The following is a 26,505-nucleotide window of genomic DNA, read 5'->3' on the forward strand; positions in this document are numbered from 1 at the left end:
TGAGGAGGTCGTCTGTACTTTATAGGAGCTCAAGTGCTGAGCTGAGCTGTGAGCTCCGTTGATCATTCAGGACTGTTAGGCCGGTTCGTTTAAGTATGCTGCAGCAGAACTCATAAAATTCCTTTTTTTCCTCAGATGCTCTGTCTCGGGGAGTAAGGGGTTCCTTTATGAGTATCTGTTGCACTGTCCTGCCCAACTAGGAGGCAGTCTAGTCACTATTTGCCAGCTGAGGCTCTGCCCTGCTGCCATGGGGTCTGCCCTTGTTGCCGTGGGCTCTGCCCTGCTGCTGTGTGCTCCGCCCAGTTGCCATGGGCTCTGCCCTGCTTTCGTGGGCTCCACCCTGTTGGCGGAGTCTCTCTGTTATGGCAGGTTACCTCGGCATCGGCAGGCTGCGTCAGCAATGGGAGTGTACCTCAGTAGGGGCAGAATGCCTTGGTAATGGCAGACGCCCCTCCCCCACTGAGCTGCACTGTCCTGGGTTCAGCTGTGCCCTCAGTGAAACTCTTAACCCTGAGCATTTCGAATTGCCATTTTGTTTGTTTCTGTGGGGGTGGGACCCACTGAGCCTGATCACCTGGCTCCCTGCCTGAGAGTGCTTTTTTTTTTTTTTTTTTTTAAGTTGAACAGTTGACTCTCTCTCAGGTGTTTCAGTCTCCTGCTGATAGGGCACCAGGATCTGTATGATTTCCCATGCAGCGACCCACTGCTCCAGCTCAAACATCGCTTCCCGGGAATCTTCTGGTCTGGCTCACTGTCCATGTCCCATTTAATCAGATAGATACGCTAATCCGCCCTCCCAAATCTCAGATTGCTGATTTAACAGGGCACCCAGACCAGTGCATTTTTTGCGAAGTGCTGCTGTGCTGCGGCGCTGGCCGAAACAGCTATGCTGGCGTCCCGTGTCTCTCCTACACCTGGGAATTTCCCCGTTCTGTGGGCAACAAAGATCCATCTGGAAATGCGATTGCACTCACCCTCTGTGTCTTCACTGAGAGCTGCAATCCTGATTTGCTCCTACCGTACCATCTTCTTTTTCCCCCCTAAACAGATTTTCAGTGGTAACAAAACAGCCCTCTATTGGAAGAAGACTCCATCTAGGACTTTCATACCTCCAGAGGAGAAGTCAAAGCCTAGTTCCAAAGCTTCAAAGGACAGACTGACTCTTTTCTTATGGGCTAATGAAGCATGTCATGTTAAGTTGAAGCCAATGTTCATTTACCATTCTGCAAATTCTAGGGCCCTTAAGAATGATGCTAAATCTGCTCTGCCTGTGCTCTATAAATGGAACAATAAAGGATGGATCACAGCATAACTGTTTATAGCCTGGTTTACTGAGTATTTTAAACCTATTTTTGAGATCTATTGCTTAGATAAAAATATTTTTTTCAAAATATTACTGCCCACTGCCAATATACCTTATCACCAAAGAGCTCTAATGAAGATGTACAATGTAATTAATGTTTTCATGCCTGTTAACTCAACATCCATTCCCATGAATCAAAAATATGAGTTTTCAAGCTGTGTGATTAATAAATGCATTTCCTGATGCTATAGCTATTATAGATAGTGACTCCGCTGATGGATCGGGGCAAAATCCATTGAAAACCCTCTGAAAAAGGTTCTAGGTATCATTAAGAACATTTGTGACTCATGGGAAGATGTCAAAATATCCACATTAGTAAGAATTTGGAAGTTGATTTGAACACTAATGGATGACTTTGAGAGGTTCAAGACTTCAGTGGAAGAAATAACTGTAAATGTAAATGTGGAAGAAATAGCAAGTGGAACTATAATTAGAAGTGGAGCTTAAATATGTAACTGAATTGCTGCAATCTCATGATAAAATTTTAATGAATGAGGAGTTGCTTCTCATGGATGAGCAAAGAAAGTGGTTTCTTGAGATGAAATTTACTTCTGGTGAAGGTTCTGTGTACATTGTTGAAATATCAATAAGGGATTTAGAATAGCACATAAACTGAGTTGATGGAGCAATGGTAGGATGTGAGAGGGTTGACTCAAATTTTGAAAGAAGTTGTACTGTAGGTAAAATGTTATCAAACAGCATCACATGCTAAAGAGAAATATTTTGTGAAAGGAAGAGTTGACCAATGTAGTGAACTTATATTAAGAAATTGCTACAGCCACCCCAGCCTTCAGCAACCACCACCCTGATCAGTCAGCAGCCATCATCATCAAAGCCAGACCTTCCACCAGCAAAAAAGTTACAATTTGCAGAAAGGCTTAGATGATTCTTAGCATTTTTTAGCAATAAAGAATTTTTAAATTAACATATGTACATTGTAAAACATATAATGCTATTGTACACTTAATAGACTACAGTATAGTGTAAACATTAATTTTATATGCACTGGAAAACTAAAAATTTGTGTGATTTGAGCCAGCAATATGGCGGTACCAGATTCAAATACCAGGAAGTGTAAGTGAAAGTAAATCTTTCTCTCCTGTTCTTCTAGTCACCCATTTTCACGTTCCCATTGCAAGTCACCTACTATTATTAGTTTTTTGTATATCCCTGCAGAGATATTCTGTGTTTTAGCAAACTAAAGAGAGAGAGAGGGAGAGAATATTTTGTTTTGTTCAGGTCCAAGTGATACCTGCTGTAACAGAGTAATGATTAATAATGCCCACACCCCCACTTTAACTCTAAAAAATACCCTAGTTGGGCATATTACTTATAAAAATTCATATAGTTTATTGGCATGAATGGTAGCTGCTATGTTCATCGTTCAGAGCTTTGCTCCTTTCATTTAAAAGTGTGTTTTGGCATTGCGTTCACAAAAGAACGTAATGCACTTCTCCTTTTTAAAAATCATTTTAGTTTTTAGAGACAGGGTCTCACACACTCTGTTGCCCAGGCTGGAGTGCAGTTGTGTGATCCTAACTCAATGTGCCCTCAAACTCTTGGGTTCAAGTAATTCTCTTGCCTCAGCCTCCTGAGTAGCTAGGACTACAGGCATGTACCACTACGCCTAGCTAATTTCTGAAATTTTTTTGTAAAGATGGTGTTGCTATGTTGCCCAGGCTGGTCTTGAACTCTTAGTCTCAAGTGATCTTCCTGGTTTGACCTCCTAAAGCACTGAAATGATAGGCATGAGCCATCGTGCCCAGCCATACTCCTTATTTTTAAAATTGTATGATATTCAGTTGCCTAAGTGTACTATATTTATGTAACCAATCTTGTGTCGATGAGTATGTACATTTCTAATCTTTCATTAGAAACTTTAATTCTAACCAATAGTACTGAAATGAATGCCCTCTACATTTATCATTGAGAAGTGGAATTACTATACATATCTAGGAAATAATTTTAAAAAGTAAAAGTGCTAAGCATGTCTAGAAAAAATTCTAAAAAGGCATATATGTTTACAATTTTAATATATATTAAAATTTTCATGTTTTTCAAAAGAGTACAACAATTTATACTCCCATCAACAGTGTACAGGACTAGGCACTTCCCTGTGCTACCACCAGGTCTTTAGTTTTCCAACCTGATAAATACCTAGTAGAATTCTCTTATTTTATTTTTTGTTTTTAATTGTAGGAAAAAACACATAACATAACATTTATAATATTAACCATTTTTAAGTATGCAGCTCAATAGTTTTAAGTATTCTCACACTGTTATGCAACCAATTTCCGGGACATTTCATTTTGTAAAATGAAAACTCCAGGCCAGGCACAGTGGCTCAGGCCTGTGATTCCAGCACTTTGAGAGGCCAAGGCGGGAGGATTGCCCGAGGTTAGGAGATTGAGACCATCCTGACCAACATAGTGAAACCCTGTCTCTACTAAAAGTACAAAACATTAGCTGAGTGTGGTGGTGGGCACCTGTAATCCCAGCTACTCAGGAGGCTGAAGCAGGAGAATTGCTTGACATGGACAAACCTAGAGGACATTATGTTTAGTGAAATAAGCCAGTTACAGAAAAACAAATGCATGATTCCACTCACATAAAGTATCTAAAATTGTCAAACTCATAGAAGCAGAGAATACAATAGTGGTTTCCCTAGACTGGGGGAAGGGGGAAATTGTGGAGTTGTTAAATGGTTATAAAGTTTCTTTTTTTTTTTTTTAATCTTTTTTTTTTTTTTGAGGGAAAAAGAGAAGAAGAAGGGGAAAAAAAGAAAAAGAGAAAAAAAGGAATATTACTTGATTCCTAAAATGGGTTTCAATAATGGCCGATCAATATTTTGAGTGTTTAAAGTGGTTAATGCATATTTTATGTGTTTAAAATGGAGACCTCTATTGTGTTTATTTGTTCTGGCTCTGAGTTCAAGTCCTGGATATCGTTATCAATTTGTTGTCTCGTTGAATCTAAATCTCATTATGTGTCTTATGTATCTGGGTGTTAAGATCTCTTATTGTTGCATTAATCCTTTTACCCTTGCATCCTTGTAGCTTTGAAATCTATTTTATTAAGTGTGAGAATTGCAACTCCTGCTTTTTATTTATTTATTTTTGCTCTCCATCTGGTTGGTGAGTTTTTTTCCATCCCCTTGTTTTGAGTCTTTGTATATCTTTAGATATATCGTTAGATTTTTGTGGATAATGTATATTTTGTGTGTTTAAAATGGAGAGCTCTATTGAGTTTATTTGTTCTGGATCTTAGTTCCAGTCCTGGATATCGTTATCAATTTTCTGTCTCGTTGAATCTAAATCTCATTATGGGTCTTATGTACCTGGGTGTTAAGATCTCTTATTATTACATTAATCCTTTTATCCTTGTATCCTTGTAGCTTTGAAATCTATTTTGTCAAATGTGAAAATTGCAACTCCTGCTTTTTATTTATTTATTTTTGCTCTCCATTTGGTTGGTGCGTTTTTTTTTCCAACCCTTTATTTTGAGTCTATGTATATCTTTGGATATACCGTTAGATTTTGTCTGTATCTTTTGATTGGGAGATTTGGTCGATTTAAATTTAGGGTTGCTGCCGTTTGATATTAACTGGCTATTTTGTCCTTTTGTTGATAAAAATTCTTCTTTATGTTAATGCTCTTTACTTTTTGGTGTATTTTTAGAAAGGGTCATACTGGTTATTCCTTTCTGTGTATAGTGCTTCTTTTAGAAGTTCTTGTAAAGCAGGCCTGGTGGTAATAAAATCTCTGAGTACTTGCTTGTTCCTAAAAAATTTTATTTTTCCTTCAAATGTAAAGCTTAAATTGGCAGGATATGAAATTCTGGGCTGAAAGTTCTGTTGATTAAGTATATTGAATATTGGCCCCCACTCTCTTCTAGCTTGTAAGGTTTCCATTGAGAGATCTGCTGTAAGCCTAATAGGCTTACCTTTATGGGTAACTTGATCTTTCTCTCTGGCTGCCCTTAATATTTTCTCCTTCATTTCGATCTTGGTGAATCTAACGATTATGTGCCTTGGGGTTGGTCTTCTTGAGGAATATCTTTGTGGTGTTCTCTGTATTGCCTGGGGTTGAATAGTGTCCTGCTTTGCTAAATTAGGAAAATTTTCCTGGATAATGTCCTGGAGAGTATTTTCCAGCTTGAATTTATTCTCTCCGTCACATTCAGGTACACCAATCAAGCGTATATTAGTTCTTTTCACATAGTCCCATATTGCTTGGAGACTTTGCTCATTCCTTTTTATCCTTTTTTCTCTATTCTTGTCTTGTTGTTTTGTTTCATTAAGTTGATCTTCGACCTCTGATACCCTTTCTTCTGCTTGATCCATTCGGCTGTTTAAGCTTGTACATATTTCACTAAGTTCTCGTGTTGTATTTTTCAACTCCATAAGTTCATTTGTATTCCTCTCTATATTGTCTATTCTTTTCAACATTTCATCTAACCTTTTTTCCAAGTTCTTAGTTTCTTTACATTGGGTTAGAACAAGTTCCTTTAACTCCCAGAAGTTTCTTATCATCCACCTTTTAAAGCCTACTTCAGATAATGGAACACAGTCCTTTTCCATCAGGGCTTGTTCCATTACTGATGAGTTCTTTTCCATCAGGGCTTGTTCCGTTGATGATGGGTTCTGATTTTGAGTATACTCAGCCTTCTTAGGCTGTTTTTTTTCCCTTCATTGTAGATGAACTGCCTTTCTAATTAGTTTTCTGAGTCGACGTCCGACTTATTGATTCCCAGTGTTGGGATCTGAGCAACCCACTGTGGCAGCCTAAATAGCAGCGGTAAGACTGATGGTGCTCTTCTGCCCGGGAATCTCTGGTCTGGCTTCCCTCTTGAGTCCGCAACAAGCGGCTCTGACTTCCCGGAGCTCCAAACTCCGGTCAGTAGGGGAAGCAGTCCCGTTGGCTCTGCATGAAGAGCTGCTGCGCCGAGATGCCAGCAAAACCGCTGCGGCGGCCACAAGAGTCATGCTGGCGACCCGTGGGGCTCCTCCACTGGGAATTGGCTGATCGGTGAGTGACGAAAATTCATCCAAAAGTGTGGCATCATCTCGTTCTCTGGGCTTTCACTGGGAGCTACAATCCTGAGCTGTTAGTGGTCGGCATCTTGGATCGATCTCTTAAATGGTTATAAAGTTTCAACTGTACTAGTAGAGTAAGTTCTAGAGATCTGCAGTAAAACATCCTGCCTGTACCTAACAACAGGTGGTGTGCAATTCAAAATTTATTAAGATGGCAGATCTTAGGTTAAGTGTGCCAATCATAAATAAACAAAACAAAAACCGGCAGCAAAAAGCAAAAAGGGAACTTTGTAAAGTGTTGGATATGCTTGTTACTCTGATTGTGGTAATGGTATCATGGTGTTTGCTTTAAGCCCAAACCCATCATACTGTACATATTAGACATGTGGAGTTCTTTCTATATCAATTTTACCTCAATAAAACTGTTAAAAAGGTCAACTTTAATAATCCTTCACTCCATGATTTCAAAAACCTAAAAGCCTGTCTAGCTAAGATGGTGTGTGTGTGTGTATGTGTGTGTGTTTGTGTATGTGTGTGTGTTTGTGTATGTGTGTGTGTATGTGTGTGTGTGTATGTGTGTGTGTTTGTGTATGTGTGTGTGTTTGTGTGTGTGTGTATGTGTGTGTGTTTGTGTGTGTGTGTGTGTGTGTGTGTATGTATACATACATACACAAACACAAATTGTTTTTTCTACCACTTTTATAGTTTCAGTTTAAACTTCTTTGGGTTAGCATCAGCTTATTTTCCCCATTTTTATCCAGCTGACCTCACACTCTTAATTAAATATCCAGTTTACTACCACTAATTTGAAATGCCACCTCCATTATATATTAAATACTTTAACTGTTTTCTGGATTTTTCTTTGACTTTTTTTTTTTTTTTTTTGAGATGGAGTCTCATTCTGTTGCTCAGGCTGGAGTGCAGTGGCATGATCATGACTCACTGCAACCTTTGTTTCCCAAGTTCAAGTGATTCTCTGGCCTCAGCCTCCCGAGTAGCTGGGACCATAGGCATCTGCACCATGTCCAGCTAATTTTTGTATTTTTAGTAGAGACGAAGTTTCACCAGGTTGGCCAGGCTGGTCTCGAACTCCTGACCTTGTAATCTGCCCTCCTCGACCTCCCAAAGTGCTAGGATTACAGGCATGAGCTGCTGCTCCTAGCTTTCTTAGAACATTTTAGAAAATCATAAAATTTTCTAGGTTCTAAATCTGTTTCTAGATTTTTTATTCGGTTTTGATTGTCTGACCCATGCCAGTTCCTAGTTGTAATTGTAATGTATTACAATGTCTTATAGGGCTAGTCTGCTTTTATTACTTCTTTTCCCAAAGTTTTCTTTGATATCTTATATATTTAAATATTTAGGCATTCCATTTTTCTGTAAACTGAACATTCAGTACATACAAAATGTTCTATATTAGAATGAAAATTATTGGAGCATAAAAGCACCACAAAAATAGGAGATAACATATTTTAATATTAGAGTGATGTAGACCTTTCTAAATATGACACGAACTCCAGAAGCCATAGAAGAAAATAATTCTAATATATACAAATACAAAAAAATACCATAAGCAATATCAAAAGCAAGGAACAAACTAAGGCAAATGTTTTTTACTCACCACAAAATGAAGATTCCTTTCAAAAATAAGCTCTCACAAATCAGTAAGAAAATTTGTCAAGGACATAAACAGTTAAAAGTAAAAAATATTGAAAATGTCTCTAAAATATCTGGAAAGATGTACAACTTCACTCATACTAAGAGAAAAGCAAGCTAAAACTATTAATATACCATTTTCAACAGATAGACAAAGTAAAAACATTTCCTAACATTGTATTAGTGAAAGCATAGGTGAAAGTCAGTCTCACATATGGCTAATTAGAGTGCCATTGTTACAACCTCTGTAGAAGGTAATTTCACAATATCCATTAAAGTTAACTCAGCAACTTTATGCCTAGGTACTTACCTTACATAGATACTTGGATTTGTGTAAAATGACCCATACACAAATAAATGATTTTTAGCATTATAAGAATCAAAGATTAGAAATAACTTAAATCCACCAAAGGAAGACTGGTTAAAAAATTATGATACACCTATGCAGTGGGTAAGATTATTTTGCACAGCTATAAAAATAAAAGACAAAACTCAATATTTTTTTGGTACATTGTCAAAACACACTGTTAAATAAAAAAAAGCAACTTTCTGAACAGTATATACAGTAGCTGCCATTTGTGTGACTAAATTATATGCATATGTATACATAAATATGTCCAAACAGGGTGTTTTGCAGAATCAAAGAGAATGCTTTGGTAATTAATCTGTGACAACAGCCATCACTTGGCACCATCTTGAAAAGACCAGAATAATCTATCATCTATCTATCTATCAATCAATCATCATCTATGTATGTATCTATCTTATCTATGTTATCCATCTGTCTCTCTCTAATCTTATGTTGACTTGCTTAAAACAGAGCATCTTTGGGGGGATACACGACAAAGTAGTAAAAGTTGGCAACTCTTGTAAGAGGAACAGGAAACAGGGTAACTAGAGAAAATGGGGAAGAAAGAGACTTTTCACTATGTACTTCTTTGTATATTTTGAATCTGGTACAATTTGTAAGTGTAAACCTTTTCAAAATACACAAATAAATAAGTGTAAATGGTACATAAGCATCAAATACACCTCTCCCCTCCTCTTTTCACCCCTGCCTCCTCACAGGTATGTTCTCTTACTCTTGTCTCAGGGCTGTAATGTAGCAATGCTGTGATCTCGGCTCACTGCAATCTCGGCTCACTGCAATCTCCACATTCTGGGTTCAAGTGATTTCCCTTCCTCAGCCTCCCAAGTAGCTGAGACTACAGGCGTGCACCACCAGGCCCAGCTAATTTTTTGTATTTTAGTCGAGATGAGGTTTCACCATGTTGGCCAGAATGGTCTTGATCTCCTGACCTCGTGATCTGCCCGCCTTAGCCTCCAAAAGTGCTGGGATTATAGGTGTGACCCACCACACCCAGCCCTTTTACTTTTTAATCCCTATTATTCCCTCAGAATCTTCTGCCTTGTCTGATCCTTAAGGCAATATTCAGTCCTAAGATAAAAGGTCTATTTAAGGATGATTTAAGGTTTCTTCTACCTTCCTGCCTCTTGAGGGTAATACAAACTTCCAAGCTTGCCCTAAGAGGTTGCTATGGTTTGAATGTGGTCCCAATTTCATGTGTTGAAAACATAATCCCCAATGTGGCAATATTGAAAGGTGGGGCCTTTAAGCGGTAGTTGGATTATGAGAGCTCTGCCCTGGTAAATGGATTACTTCACTTATGGGTTAATGGATTAGTAGGTTTTCATGGGGTTGGAACTGGTGGTTTTAAAAGAAGAGGAAGAGAGATCTGAGCTTGCAGGCTCAGCCTCCTTATCATTTCATGACCTGCACTGCCTTGGGACTTAGCCGTACCAATCAGCAAGAAGGCCTTCACCAGATTCAGACTCTACCTTGTCTTATCAGCCTTCATAACTGTAAGAATACATTATTTTCTTAATTACTCAGTTTCACGTATTCTGTTATAAGCAAAGGAAAATGGACAAAGACAGAGGTAAATGAAACTTCAGAGAACATAGGACAATGAATGTCATGGCAGTTTACACATGGTCTCAAGAATCTCTGGTGGGAGATCCTGAGAGAACTTTGGGGACTCACAATGGTTATTATGTTCATCATCACCAATGATAATGCTCTAGGCAGCATTTCTTAAGTGTTTTCTGTGAAATATTAATCTCTCAAGGTACTATATAATTTTTTCCCCCTTGTGACTGATGAAGTTTGCAAAACCAGTAAAATATATCCTTTTTGGAGAATGATGGCACCCATTGATATTTTAAGTGCTTGATACATTTTACCATAAAAAGGCCCTTTAATTTGTGTTTGAATTAGAGTTCCCAAACTTATTTGATCCAGAATCATTTTTACCCACCCATCTCTCCAAAATTAGTCATGACCTACTGTGGCAGAGTGAGGTAGAAGCAGCATAAATTCTAACAACCAAAGAAGACAAATGTTGGAGCAGTGGATAATAAATACCAATCTGAATTTGTAAATTTAGACTCTTAGCCGACTAATTTTAAACATACTGATAAAATAAAAAACACAAGAAAATAAATAATTCAGCAAATAAAACACTTGCTAATAAATGGGTGTTTCAAAATTTGAAAACAATTCTCTTCTGCAGCCTGTACACTATCAATTATATTTTTACCCTTCACATGTTTAGCAGATCCTATGATTGCTAAAGTGGTCATCAGGTCAAGTCCTTTCTGAATGAGCACAAATTTAAATTACACAAGTTTAAATGAGTGCCAGATTGCTTGAGTATGCAAAGCTCTAGAATATGATTAACAAACTCTGTATTCTGATTTTCTCCAAATGTCTAACACAGTGGTTGGTAATGGTAGAATTAAAGGGTGTATTGGAAGCATGTGAAAAGCAAGAAGAAGAAAAGAAGAAATGGGATAATGGTCAGAAAATAGAAAATAAAAGAGGAAAAACAGGTGCTCTGGCAGCTGTCTGAGTCAATTTGAGTTTCTACAACAGATACCTTAGCTGGGTAGCTTACAAAGAACCAACATTTATTTCTGATGGTTTTGGAGGCTGACAAGCCCAAGATCAAGGCATAGGCCAATTATGTATCTGGTGAGGATCCACTTCCTCATAAATGGCACCTTCTCACTGTGTCTTCACATGGTGGAAGGGGTAAGCAAGCTCCCTTGGACTTATTTTATAAGAGAACTAATCCCATTCACAGGAGATCTGCCACCATGACCTAATCACCTCTCAAATGGTCTCACCTTCTAATACCAATGGCTTTGGAGTTAGGATTTACAAACATTTAAATCATAACAACAGAGATTGACACTTATTATGCTTCAAATATCACTTAGTGGTCTCAAAAGTGAGGATCGTTTGTCCTGAGACTGTAAGGGCTCATGTTCTCTGTTCTCATGCCTGATACTTTTGATTCTAGATAGAGGTGATATGTCTATTAGCTAAAACTATTAGTTGAGTAGTCAGCATTGATTCCAAATTTGGCTCTAAAGTTAACTGTTTCTAATGGGATGATTTGGAAATCAGAGGAGTCAGCATGATATAACAGGCAATTACTCCCGGTTAAGAATGTGAGCTTTGAAGTCATCTTTAGGTTCAATTTCTGGCTGTACTGCTCATTAACTGTGCAATGTTGAGAATGTTGATTTATATCTGAAGTTCGTTTCCTTGCATATAAATGGAAATAATAATACCTTCACCATATATTGCTATGAGAGATAAATAAAAAAATACCAGGTACAGTGTGTGGCACATGGTATATATTCAATAATGGCTGTGTTCATTGTAACCATATTACTTGTGATATATCTCTCCACCTAATGTATGAGGGTTAATATCTCTGTGACTTGGTTTACTGAATTAACAATACTTTTCTGGAGCAATGTGCCTCATACAGTTGTTGTAAAGAGCAATATGAATTAAAACTCTCTAGAAAGCAAATTTTAAGCCCAGGTCCAGATGGGTTCACAGCCAAATTCTACCAACATACAAAGAGGAGCTGGTACAGCTCCTTCTGAAACTATACTAAACAATACAAAAAGAGGGAATCCTTCGCAAATCATTTTATGAGACCAACATCATCCGGATACCAAAACCTGTCAGAGACACAACTAAAATCAAAATTATGATGAACATTGATGCAAAAAATCTACAATGAAATACTGGCAAACCAAATGCAGCAGCACATCAAAAAGCTTATACATCATGATCAAGTAGGCCTCATCCTGGGGATGCTAGGCTGGTTCAACATACGCAAGTCTATAAACGTAATCCACCACAAAAACAGAACCAAAGACAAAAACCACATGATTATCTCAACAGATGCAGAGAAGACCTTTGACCAAATTCAACAGCCCTTTATGCTAAAAACTCTCAATAAACTAGGTACCGATGGAACATAGCTCAAAATAATAAAAGCTATTTACAGCAAATCTATAGCCAATATCATCCTGAATGGGCAAAAACTGGAAGCATTCCCATTGAAATCTGGCACTAGACAAGGATACCCTATCTCACTACTGTTCAATACAGTATCGGAACTTCTAGCCAGAGCAATCAGGCAAGGAAAAGAAATAAAGGGTATTCAATTAGGAAAGGAGGAAGTCAAATTGTCTCTATTTGCAGACAACATCATTGTATATCTAGAAGACCTCATCTTCTCAGCCCAAAATCTCCTTAAACTGATAAGCAACTTCAGCAAAGTCTCAGGATACAAAATCAATGTGCAGAAATCACAAGCATTCCTATACACCAATAACAGACTAAAAGAGAGCAAACCAAGAGCTAACTCCCATTCACAATTGCTACAAAAAGAGTAAAATACCTAGGAATGCAACTAACAAAGGATGTAAAGGACCTCTTCAAGGGGAACTACAAACCACTGCTCAAGGAAATAAGAGAGGACACAAACAGATAGAAAAACATTCCATGCTCATGGTTAAGAAGAATCAATATTGTGAAAATGGCCATACTGCCCAAAGTAATTTATAGATTCAATACTATCCCCATAAAGCCACCCATGACCCTCTTCACAGAACTGAAAAAACCACCTTAAACTTCATATGGAAGCAAAAGAGAGCCTACATAGCCAAGACAATCCTAACCAAAAAGAACAAAGCTGGAGACATCATGCTACCTGACTTCAAACTATACTACAAGGCTACAGTAATCAAAACAGCATGGTACTGGTACCAAAACAGAGACATAGACCAATGGAATGGAACAGAGGCCTCAGAGGCAACACCACACATCTACAACCATCTGATCTTTGACAAACCTCACAAAAACAAGCAATGGGGAAAGGATTCCCTGTTCAATAAATAGTGTTGGGAAAACTGGCTAACCATGTGCAGAAAGCAGAAATTGGACCCCTTCCTGATATCTTACACTAAAATTAACTCCAGATGGATTAAAGACTTAAACAGAAGACCTAACACCATAAAAACCCTAGAAGAAAACCTAGGCAAAACCATTCAGGACATAGGCATAGGCAAGGACTTCGTGACTAAAACACCAAAAGCATTAGCAACAAAAGCCAAAATAGACAAATGGGACCTAATTAAACTCCAGAGCTTCTGTACAGCAAAAGAAACAATCATTAGAGTGAACTGGCAACCAACAGAATGGGAAAAAATTTTTGCAACCTACCCATCTGACAAAGGGCTGATATCCAGAATCTACAAAGAACTAAAACAGATTTACAAGAAACAAACAAACAAATCCATTCAAAAGTGGGCAAAGGACATCAACAAATACTTTTCAAAAGAACACATATACGAGGGCAACAAAAATATGAAAAAATGCTCATCATCACTGGTCATTAGAAAAATGCAAATCAAAACCACATTGAGGTACCATTTCATGCCAGTTAGAATGGCAATCATTAAAAAACCTGGAGACAACAGATGCTGGAGAGGATGTGGAGAAATAGGAACATTTTTATGCTGTTGGTGGCAGTGTAAATTAGTTCAGCCATTGTGGAAGACAGTGTGGTGATTTCTCAATGACCTAGAAATAGAAATTCCATTTGACCCAGCAATCCCATTACTGGGCATATACCTAAAGGATTATAAATCATTCTATTATAAAGACACATGCACAGGTATGCTCATTGTGGCACTGTTTACAATAGCAAAGACCTGGTACCAACCCAAATGCCCATCGATGATAGGCTGCACAAGGAAAATGTGGCACATATACACCATGGAATACTATGTAGCGATAAAAAGCAATATGTTCGTGTCCTATGTAGGGACATGTTTGAATCTGGAAACCATCATTCTCAGCCAACTGACACAAGAACAGAAAATCAAACACGGCATGTTCTTACTCACAGGCGGGTGTTGAACAATGAGAACACATGGACACAGGGAGGGGAGCATCACACACCTGGGTCTGTTGTGGGGGCTAGGGGAGGGACAGCAGCGGGTAGGGAGGTTGTGGAGGGATAACATGGGGAGAAATGCAAGATACAGGTGACAGGGTTTGGAGGCAGCAAACCACATTGCCATGTATGTACATATGCAACAATCCTGCATGATCTGCACATACACCCCAGAACCTGAAGTGCAACTATACACACACACACATACACACACACACAACAAAGAAACAAACAAAATCTTCAATGTTATGTATGACAAAAATTTCTTTATTCTTTTTGTTGTTGGAGCGGGGGAGCTTCCATTAGCCAGTACTCCTGGTATGACGAATACTTTGCTTAATTTAATGAGTATTTAATTAAAGTGAAACAAGGACCACCTCAGTGTGCAAGTTATGCTGAAACTCTACCCCAGTGAATTTGGCTTTTTGGTCTTTAAATATTTAGGAGTTTATTTTTGTACACTGTTCAAAACTGTGAAGGAAAGAAAAAGAGGCCATAGTGAAATTACTGCTGTTTTGTTTTTAAACCATTTTTTGTGGAGAATATTTTAGATAATCATATTTTTGAATTACTAATTTAGAAATGGGGAAAAGCGAGGTGGGAGGGAGATGGAGCAGAAGAGAAAGAAAGGGGACATTTTTGTTAACGAGTTGAAAATCTATGGTATGGGATGCGTGGTTTTGGAAATATTTCTTCAATCTGGGTTATGAAATGTTATTTTAATTTGAATTTGTTATTATAAACTATAATAAGATTGTTATCATGAGGAAAATTTACCATCACATTAAACACATGAACTAATTGAATAGGCTTTGATGAGATATTTAGTTCTTTCAGATAACCTATGTCAGAGAATCCAACAAGCAAGATTTGGGAAAGGCCATTGAGAATATCAGGCAGATGGGTGGGAATACAAACAGAGGTGCAGCACTGAATTTCACACTGAGTCTGTTGCAGAAAACAATGAAGCAGTGAGGAAACAAAGTGCCATGTCACCTTGTTGTCCTGACAAATGGCATGTCCAAGGATAGCATCTTGGAGTCTGCAAACAGACTGAGAGAAGATCATTTTCGAGTCTATGCTATCGGGGTTAAGGAGGCCAACCAAACACAGCTGCAAGAAATTGCAGAAGAAGAAAAGAGTGTATTACGTGCATGACTTTGACACATTGAAAGACATAAGAAACCAAGTTGTTCAAGAAATCTGTGCTGAGGAAGCTTGCAGAGAGATGAAAGCTGACATCATGTTTCTGGTGGACAGTTCTGGAAGTATAGGACATGAAAACTTCAGCAAAATGAAAACTGTTATGAAAAACCTGGTGAGCAAGTCTCAGATTGGAGCAGATAAGATGCAACTTGGTGTAGTCCAGTTCAGCGACATCAATAAGGAGAAGTTTCAGTTCAACAGATTCATGTCCCAAAGCGACATTTCAAATACAATAGATCTAATGGTTCACAGTGGAGAAACCACCTTGACTGGTAGTGCTCTGAGGTTTCTGTCTCAGCACTTCAGCCCCACCAACGGCGCCCGGCCCAACGTCAGAAAGTTTCTCATCCTCATCACGGTTGGTGAAGCTCAGGACATAGTAAAGGAACCAGTGGTAGCGCTTCAGCAAGAAGGAATAATCATCTACTCTGTGGGAGTGTTTGACTCCAATGTCACCCAGCTGGAAGAGATCAGCAGGAGGCCCAAGATGGTTTTTATGTTGAGAATTTCGACATTCTGTGGCCCATGGAAGATGATCTTGTTTTTGGAATATGCAGCCCCCATGAAGAATGCAAGTGGATTGAAGTTTTAGACGTTGTGTTTGTCATTGATAGTTCTGGCAGCATTGACCATGATGAGTATAATATCATGAAGGATTTTATGATTGGCTTAGTGAAAAAAGCTGATGTGGGCAAGAATAAGGTCACGTTTGGGCTTCTGAAGTATGCTGATGACTCAGAGGTGCTGTTTTAGCTGGGTGACTGGCACAAAACTGGAGGTAATTTCAGTGCTCCAGAATGACTGGCCCATGGGTGGCAATACTTATACTGCTGAGGCACTGGGCTTCTTAGATCACATGTTCACTGAAGCCCAGGGCAGCCGCCTGAACAAGGGGGTCCCCCAAGTCCTCACTGTGATCACCGATGGGGAATCTCATGATACTGATAAACTCAATGCCACAGCAAAGGCCTTGCTGGACAAAGGCATTCTTGTCCTGGCTGTGGGGATTGCTGGTGCCAATCCTATGGAGCAGTTAGCCATGGCAGGATGAAGTGACATCTCTGTGGAGACTTTTGGAGGTCTGAAGGGAATATTTTCAGATGTGACAGCCAGTGTCTGCAACTTTTCAAAAGTAGATTGTGGAATTGACAAAGTAGATCTTGTTTTCCTTATGGTAGGTTCAAATAGCATTCACTCAAGTGACTTCAAGAAGATGAAGGAATTTCTGATGTCAGTTGTTCAGGACTTTGATGTCAGCCTCAACAGAGTGTGTATAGGAGCAGCCCAGTTTAGCCAAACCTATCATCAGGAGTTTCAACTGGGAACTTTTATAGGTGAAAAGGAGATATCATTTCAAATTGAAAACATAGCAGATCTGTGGAAACATACACATCAGCAATGCACTCAGGCAGGCGGGATATTACTTCTGACCAGACATGGGCAGCAGGATAAATACAGGCAGCACCCCAAAGGTGCTGCTGGTCCTTACAGATGGCCAGTGGTGGCCCAGGTAATGGAAACCCTGAGACACAGAGGCATTGACATCTACTCTGTGAGCATCGGGGATCTGGATGAGCTGCTGCAGAGAAAAAACTGAGAGTGTACAACTTTGACAAACTGAAGAAGATTTTTAAAAAAAGGATTGTTCGCAACATCTGTGATACAGATGTTTGGACCTGGGTGAGAATAACTATTTCGTAGATGTTGTGGTGGGATTTGATGTCTCAACTCAGGAGAAAGGGCAGACTTTGCTCGAAGGTCAATTTTGGATGGAAACCTACCTTCAAGACATCTTACATGCCGTCAGCTCCCTCAGTGGAATAAGCTGTGAGGTGAGCAGAGAGACTCAGGTCAGAGTGGCTTTTCAAGTGACAAATGCCATAGAAAAATATTCTCCCAAGTTTGAAATCTACAGCAATAACATGCTGAACAGCTTGAAGGATATAACAGTTAAAGGATCATCTCTTCTTAATGCAAACCTCTTGCATTCTCTATGGGATACATTTCAGAACAAATCAGCTGCTTGAGGAAAGGTGGTCCGTATATTTTCAGATGGATTGGATGATAATGTTGAGAAACTTGAACAAAAATCTGACGAACTTAGAAAAGAAAGCCTGAATGCCATCATAACTGTTGCTCTGGAAGGACCTGCTCATTCAAGTGACTTGGCTGATCTTCCCTATATTGAATTTGGGAAAGGCTTTGAGTACAGGACACAGCTCTTTATTGGCATGAGAGATCTTGGGAGTCAGCTGTCAAAGCAGCTGGTCAATGTTGCAGAAGGGACATGCTGCTGTTTGTTCTGCAAGTGCATTGGTGAAGATGGCACAATGGGAGCTCCTGGACCACCAGGGAAAAAGGGACCTCCAGGTTTTAAAGGCAGTGAAGGCTACCTGGGAGAGGAGGGAATTACAGGAGAAAGAGGAGCCCCTGTACCAGTGGGAGAGCAAGGTACTAAGGGATGCTATGGCACCAACAGTCCTAAGGGAAACAGGGACTAAATGGACAGGAGGGAGAAGTTGGAGAAAGTGGAATTGATGGATTAAATGGAGAACAGGGTGATAATGGTCTTCCTGGAAGAAAAGGGATAAAGGGTGTTGAGGGATCCCAGGGAAGAAAGGGACTCCTGGTGACCATGGCGCAAAGGGCCTGACAGGGGATCCTGGAGCTCCTGGAGTGGATAATAGCATAGAAGGACCTGCAGCCTTCAAAGAAGAATGTGAAAGACAAGGAAGAAGAGGCTGGTTAGGTCCCCTGCTGGACAGCAGACTCCAGAAGAAAGACAGCAGCTAATGTCAAAAAGGGACGTACAGGCCCACAGGGAAGAATGGGGATCCCAGGACCAGATGGACTTGAAGCCTCCCTGGAACTTAAGGGCCCTCAGGGCTCAAGAGGAGAGGCTGTGTGAAAGGAGAAAAAGGAGATGTGGGAACTAAAGGTCCCCAGGGGCCTCCAGGACCCAGAGGAGAGGTAGGGAATCAGGGCCATTTGGGAAGCCAAGGAAATAAAGGAGAACCTAGAGATGTGGAAAAAGAAGCTGTTGGCTTTCCTGGTCCTCGTGGCTTACAGGGCGATGATGGCAGTCCAGGTTATGGTAGTGTTGGACATAAGGGAGAAAAGGGACAAGAAGGATTCCCTGGAGAAAGTGGACCTAAGGGCGAGACGGAGGACCCTGGTGGTCTAGGAGAGACTGGGCTGAAGGGAGCTAGAGGAACAATGATGTCTGCTGGGTTTCCAGGAGAAATGGGATCCCCTGGGGAACCAGGACCTCCTGGACATAAGGGTGTGAAAGGAGCCAAAGGCTTGGCTTCATTTTCTACATGTGAGCTCACTCAGTATGTGTGAGACCGCAGTCCTGGCAGACATGGAAAACCTGAATGCCCAGTGCACCCAACCTAGTTGGTATTTGCCTTGGACCAGTCCTGGGATGTCACTGAGCAGGAATTTGAGCAGATGAAGGAGATGATGGCTTTCCTGGTGAGAGACATTAAAGTCCAGGAGAACAGCTGCCGCATGAGTGCATCGCCATCCTCTCCTATAACTCCCATGCCAGGCACCTCGTGTGCTTCTCAGACACCTACAAGAAGAATCGACTTCTCAGGGAAATTGAAGCTATTTCTAATGAGCGCTCCTCTGCCACCCAGGAGATTGGCAGAGAAAAATGGCAGATATCATTATGTACACTTAAATGATGAGAAACTCAGGGCTGAAAGAGTGAACTTGACTTAAGTCTAATTAGAATAAAGATGAGGAACTCCTGCCTTAACAGCAGACATGTGCTAAGTGGGCTCAAAAACAACTTTGTCCCAGATAATGATGCATTCATAGCTGCTCGAGCTGGAGGCAGGGCCACTCACGTGACACCTCTCTTCCCTGGACTTTGTGGTGCTTTCATGTTTTCCACGCAGCATCCAGAAAAGTTTTTATAAAAACAAAGATCCTATTCTGTGTACTCATGTTTCTGTGTCTCCTCATCTTCCTGATAAAGCCCAGATTCCCAAGGATATTCCCAAGGATAAAATGACCGGGATGACAAGGCCCCCCACTTCTTTCTTGATGATATCTTCAACTTGAATTTATGCCGTTCTCCCTCATTCTCTCTTTAGCTGCTCTGAACTCTGAACCTCCTTTATTTCTACTTCTTATCTATCTATTTAGTTCTTCTTGGCATCCTCCACTACTATGGCACCTTTCATTTCTAGAAAGCACAACTGAGCGCTTCTCACTCCGGGCCCACCTGCGTGCTGTTTCCTCTGACCACTTTTGAGCAGCTTTCTTCTACTCTTCCTTGAGGTCTCAACTGAAACATAATTCTGGAGGAAGGGCTTTTCTAAGCAGGTCAGGATTACTTGCTGTATGTTCCTATAGCTCTTTTTATTTCTTCTGACCGTACGTTTATTACACCTACACTGTCTGCTCCACACAGGCAGGCGACATTTACGTCTTGTTCATTATTGCTAAAGTTCAGTGCTTTCACATAATATAAATCATTTCTTCGATGAATACATTAGTGGACAAATGAAGACTTTTCTTCCTCTGTTCTTAAATTCAATGCCAACCACTTTGTACTGGGTAGGAAGAGATTGATCTTAACCCTGAGCTTTCAAGGGAGACAGCTTCTGGTCAGCTTTTTGGTGATATTACTGAATATTTTAAGTTCCATGGTATTGAATGGTGGAGGAGGAGTTCTTAATTTGCATTTCTAGCAGCAAGTTTCTGTCTTGGCAATTAGGCATTTAGAATTTTAAATTCTCTGTCCCCCAGTGACAGGAAACATTGTATAGGAAATATGTAGCTATATTGAGAACAAGTTCTGAGATTAGTGGGAGCCAAGAGCTGTGGCAAAACGCAACCATTTGTGTTGATAGAGCAGGCAGTCCACATTCTGTGGACTCAGTGTAGTTCCTGGACCAGTAGTATCAGTATCATCTAAAGACTTGTCAACAGTGCGATTTCTTAGGCTCCACCTCAGATCTACAGAATACAAAACTGGAGTGAAGCCCAGCAGTGTGTGTTTTAATCAATCTTTGATTCCAATGTCTGCTCAAGCTTGAGAACTGCTGTCATAAGTTGTGTAGGAAATCCTTCCTAAACTAGGAATACACTAGGAAGGATTTCCTACACAATCTATGACAGCAATTCTCAAACTTGACTCAGTAAGAACTTAATATTGAGTGAAAAAAGGCTTGCACAGCTGGAAAAACACCCTCGGCTGGAAATGATAAAGAATAGATGTCATTTAATTTGAAATAGGAGCTGTAGAATGGAGAGTATTTCCTTAACCACATTGTAAAGTGTTCCAAGCACTTTTTTCATGAGAGTAAACTGGAAATAGATTACCAGAACTCACCTCAGAATCTGCATAGTCCATTATATATATATATATATATTTTTTTTTTTTTTTTGAGACGGAGTTTCGGTCTTGTTACCCAGGCTGGAGTGCAATGGTGCGATCTCGGCTCACCACAACCTCTGCTTCTTGGGTTCAGGCAATTCTTCTGCCTCAGCCTCCTGAGTAGCTGGGATTACAGGCACGCGCCACCATGCCCAGCTAATTTTTTGTATTTTTAGTAGAGACGGGGTTTCACCATGTTGACCAGGATGGTCTCAATCTCTTGACCTCATGATCCACCCGCCTCAGCCTCCCAAAGTGCTGGGATTACAGGCTTGAGCCACCACGCCCGGCCCAGTCCACTGTATTTAAGCATTTATGATAAGGTTTTCTTAGCTTTCATTCTAAAGGTTGAAGATCACCTTCTTATATTATGCTGTGTCAGCAATGGGATTGGTGTGCTATACCTGATTATTGCAGTCACACTCAGGTGTGCAAAACAAGCAATCCTGATAGAATATTGTATTAAAAGCAGAAGGCTCAACTGAGTACAAAACTCAGGAGGGAAAATTGGAGGTACTCTTATGGCAGTTCTGACTTCATTTTAGTTTTAATCACTGAGTGTTCTGGCAATGAAGACAATGATCAAGATGCGACACACTCTGTGTGTTTATACATAGCCCCCTGAGTTTCATTACTTCCTCTATCAAAAGAATAAGAAGAAAATTTATCTTTTGTCTTATTATTATATTCCATTGAAATATTTCCCCAAATATATAAGCAGGACTGGAAGAAGCTTGATATCTGCATCAGCAGAAAGTCTCCATAGTCTCCTCAGTTTTTCTAATTCCTTTTATTTTATTACATGGTCTTGTACTTTCTGCAGCATACAAATTTACTTTAATTAGCAACAAAAATATCACATACCCGACTGTGAATAACAATCATATCTTTGTACTGTCTACTCTTCAGCTAATATAATAAGAGAAGTGATACTTATGATACATTAATTAAGATTACTCTATTTGTCTATGATTTTTAAATTATATACCTCAATTAAATCTGACCACCAGGAAATAATTGGGCAGTGGGAGCCTAGTGTTTTGCGAAATTGCTTTCACTGATCTATTTCACTGATTCTTAAGAGTATGACTTTTTCCTCTTTTAGTTATTTTAAAATGCACAATTATATTTCTATTCTTTTTGCCTTATTTCCTTTCCTTTAACTCCTTCCCTTCTTCCCTCTCTCTTCCCCTTCCTGTCTCCCTTCAGTCCTTTTTCTCTTTCACTTTTTGAAGATGAGTACAGGAAACAATAGTGAAAACTCTCTATTACATTCTCTATACACATTTCATTGTTAACGTTATTCCTTTCTTTAATTTTACCTATATTGAGAACCATGCAGAAAATTATCTTTAGAATTTAGTACCAGAAAAATTTTGCTCTTGAGGCGCTGGTATTTTTCTTCCTTATTGATAGTGAGAAGTATATGACTGACTCCTTTTCTTTTTACCTATGTTAAAAAAAACCCTCAAAGCTAACTATTAAAGGCAGCTTTCTGGGCCTTCAGAATGTTCATACGCTTTTTTCATAGTTCTGGATATGTAATAAACTTTCATTTCATGTATCATTTTTACATGGTTAAATGCAAGAATGAAATAAAAAAGGTTAGTTATAACTTATAATCAAATAACTTATAAGCTTAAGAATTATACTCATATTTCCCAGGGAGCAACCCAAATGACACATCTTAGTAATCATATATCCACATATGGAAAATAGAACACCAATTTTTAAAAACATTAATTTAACCATGGCTGAAAATAATTTTAAATGTGCCATATCCTCAATCTCTTAGAATCTTACTAATTTGTTTTTATTATTGTTATTGATGTTTCTGGAGCTACAGTCATGCTATCAGTTAATGCATGATACTTATATTGCTATTGATGTTTTTGACATGGGCACCCAACACAGAGAAATATTCACCTATAGTTCTAAAAGAATCCATCTTAAACTTTAGAGCAATTGTTCTAAGATCTCAATAAGAAAACTATGGTTAAATCAAGTTTTAGTTCATTCATTTTCACTGCTACATAATGTTCATCACCATATTTGTAAGATCTATTTTTCTGTCCATAGATACTTCAGTTCTTAATAATATTTACTTCTACACACAGTCTTATAATGAACATTCTAGTGAGGCGCCTTATTAATCATTCTTTTAGAGGAGTTTTGTGGGTGATAAAGCTTCTTAGATTGGAAGCCTAAAAGTATATTTATTTTTCATTGACTGAACATAATAACTTATTCAGATAAAGAACTTTAAGTTGACAGTTATCTTAGCTTACCACTTTGAATCTATGACTAATTTTCTTCTAGATTTTGTTGCTAGTGACATGTCTGCTTTGAGTTTAAGTCACCCCTTTGTGAGAAAGCGCTCTTTGTAATCTGGTAGTCTTTATGTCTTTTAGTATGTGTTTTCACTGTGAATATTCAAATCCTTATAAAATAGTCTTAGCACTATATTTAGAATGTAGAAAAAAACGCTGTTATTCCTCTGTTCTCTTCTGTTGGAATGTTTATTCAAAGTTGGTTTAAAATGTTTTTCATTAGAATATTTTAAGTGCTTTTTCATAACTTTTAATTTCTTTTCTCACAGTGATATTTTATTGGTAAATTCATTATTATTGTGCTCCATTCTGATTAACTTCTCTTTGACTTCTATTTAGAGTATATTTTAGTATAGTCTATTTTCAATTAATAACTATATTTGTATCATTTATATTTTATATTAGTTTATTTCTCTATTCTTTTCCTTTTCCCTTTAGTTTTATTTTATCCCTAAATACCACAGAACATTTATTTTAAAATCATTTTTGGATTGCTTTATTTTCTTTTAATTAAGATAAATTAATCTAGTTATTTTCTTGGCTGTATTTATGGATTCTCTTCATGTGTAACAAAAGTGTAATATGCAGACTTATCTTGATTAGAACATTTTTCTTTGATTTTTCACTCATACTTAAATATTTACCTCTCAAAATATAACACTGTGGTTAGTTGGGAGCTGACTCCTTCCAGCTCCATGAAGCTTTCACTCCTAAAGCAGACCACGTCCGAGGTTTAAAGCTCCTGTGCCCCTTTAGATTATGACTAGGTTTGTTCAGTTTCTAGCTGGAAGATGATCATTTCTGCTTTCTCTTATTTTCCTCATTAAACAACTTTATGAAAGCAATGTCTTTGCATAAAGACAACAGCTTTTTAAAAAGTCTATCTTTGTATACAAAGGAAATCTAATATCTGTCCAATTGCCAAAAAATGAATTTAATGCTGGCCCCCTGGTCTCTGTGGGTCACTTTGAGTTTTCATTTTCTCATGGGAATGTCACTTCAGTCATCTCCTCTCCTGTGTCCAGATCCAGAGTCCAGAAGGCTTTAGCCCAATCTGCTCCTTTGGTATTTGATTCTGTCTTTGAACTACAATGACATGTTACCATTTTATTTTTCAAAAAAATTAAAGCTATGTCTTTTTAAATTATATTTAAAATTATTTGATCAATTATTTATATATGTTTGGAGCAGAAAGTTTGTGTGTGTGTGTTGGGGGATGTGGGTATGTGAAGAGTATCTCGCAGATTCATCTTACCTGGGGGGTGTTTCTTAATTTCATAAAATTTTTTCATATACAAGGATAGCAACTCTTTTACTGTCAATTGTCTACAAATATTTTACTCAGCCTGTCCCTTTTTTAACTGTATTTTTTTATGTTTTAAACTTTATGATTTCTGTCTTTACTACTGCACTTAAGAAATATTAACCTGTATTTTATTCTAGTGCTTTTATGATTCTTAATATTTTTAAATGTCTATGCGTTCAATTTTTCTAAAATATATTTGTTCTGAAATAGTAATATACTATTTTTCCAAAATCATTAATATGTTGTTAAATATACATGTTAATATATCTTAAATATGTTAAATAACCCATCATATTTTTACTGACTTGAAATGTCTCATAATACATTCTAACATTCTAGTTTATACTAAATGATTCCTTTTTGTTTTCTTAGAGATGGGGTTTCACTATGTTGCCCAGGTTGGAGTAGCAATTTACAGGTGCCATAACAGTGCACTATATCCTCTTAATTCCTGGGCTCAAGTGATTCTCCTGACTCAGTCTCCTGAGTAGCTGGAACTACAGGCAAGTGCCACTGCACACTGCTCTACTAGATGATTCTTTATATTACAGTCTAATTAACTCTTCTATTTTCAGTACTATTCATTACTTTGTAATGAATTTTAATATAGAGGGGTTCCTTTGCCAAGTTGCAGACACATGGATAAGAACGACCAAACTGTGGACCCTGGTGGAGTTTCCCAAAGTATTGCCTTCTGAGACCCAACTTGAATAGCCAACCGTGCCCACCTTCTTCTGTATGTATGGTTCCACAATTTCCATTTCATGCTCTGAAATGAATTATGAGAACAGATAATTTGCAAATCAGTAGGTTACAGCAGAAAGACTGATAGGTAGAACGTATTCCAGGAAGGTCCTGTCTTTCCTCATCTGTAAAATAGGAATTGCATACTCACTGAACAAGGATTTTGTGAAAATTCTACTTAATAAATGGAGGCAACAAAAACATTTATCACCCTAAGAAGTAAATAATTAATAGAAAATAATTATTATATGCAGTACTTTTTTTCTCCTGAAAATCAGTGATAAAATGTAGCATGCAGAACTACAGGTGCATATTTTTCTGAGTTGAGTACCCATACCGAAAACATCAGCAATAACTGATGAAAAGCATCAGTAATAACTGATGAAAATAATGAGAGCATTTTCAAGGGCCCATTGAGAAGTATTTTCAGCCATGGTTAAATATTGTTTTTATAAAAAATTGGTTTTCTGAGTTCTATATGTGGGCATATGATTAGTAAGAGATGGGTCGTTTGTCTGCTATGTAGAAAACAAGGAATGACAAAATGAGGAAATTTCTATCTAAAGCTGAATTTTTTCTGAGTCTTAATTCCTGAAGCAAAACTAAAAGCAAAAAGCAAATTTTTTAAACCAATATCTTGATGAAAAATGTCTATATAAAACTAAATGCTTTACAAAATATTTCATAAATTTAATGTTCCATAGCTTGAGTTATAATAAAAGAAAGAGGATTTCACTCTTTTAAGATGGATTGAAAAATAAAGACTTATTTGGGAAGAATAGAAAAGAGAAAAAAATGTTAGGCACTAAGATGCTACAAGGAACTTTTCTTACTTATTTACAATAACATTGCTAGAGTGCTAAAGATCTAATTACAAAAGCAATATATGTTCGTTGTAAGAAATTTAACCATAAGTAAAAGTACAAAGAAAAAAATTACTTGTCAACCCACAAGACATACAAGACAGTCATTCTTCTAAGGCTAATAGGTAAATATGGGATCATACTTGCCAAATGATTTGGTAATAATGTAACAGTAACATTTAAACTATTATTTTATATAGTTTAATAACACAATTTTAATAGTTGCATAATAATCCATGTATAGCTGATAGATATTTATTTTTTAGAGACTTTCCTAT

The 26,505-nt window shown here is 38.2% G+C and overlaps 1 pseudogene; it reads left to right on the forward strand.

The window, feature by feature from the left end:
• The first annotated feature begins 10,843 nt into the window (after nucleotides 1-10,843).
• LOC100402909 (collagen alpha-6(VI) chain pseudogene) lies at nucleotides 10,844-19,281 on the forward strand (annotated as a pseudogene).
• Nucleotides 19,282-26,505: the final 7,224 nt, after the last annotated feature.

Source organism: Callithrix jacchus, chromosome 2 (genome assembly GCF_049354715.1).
Source record: "Callithrix jacchus isolate 240 chromosome 2, calJac240_pri, whole genome shotgun sequence".
Taxonomy (NCBI): domain Eukaryota; kingdom Metazoa; phylum Chordata; class Mammalia; order Primates; family Cebidae; genus Callithrix; species Callithrix jacchus.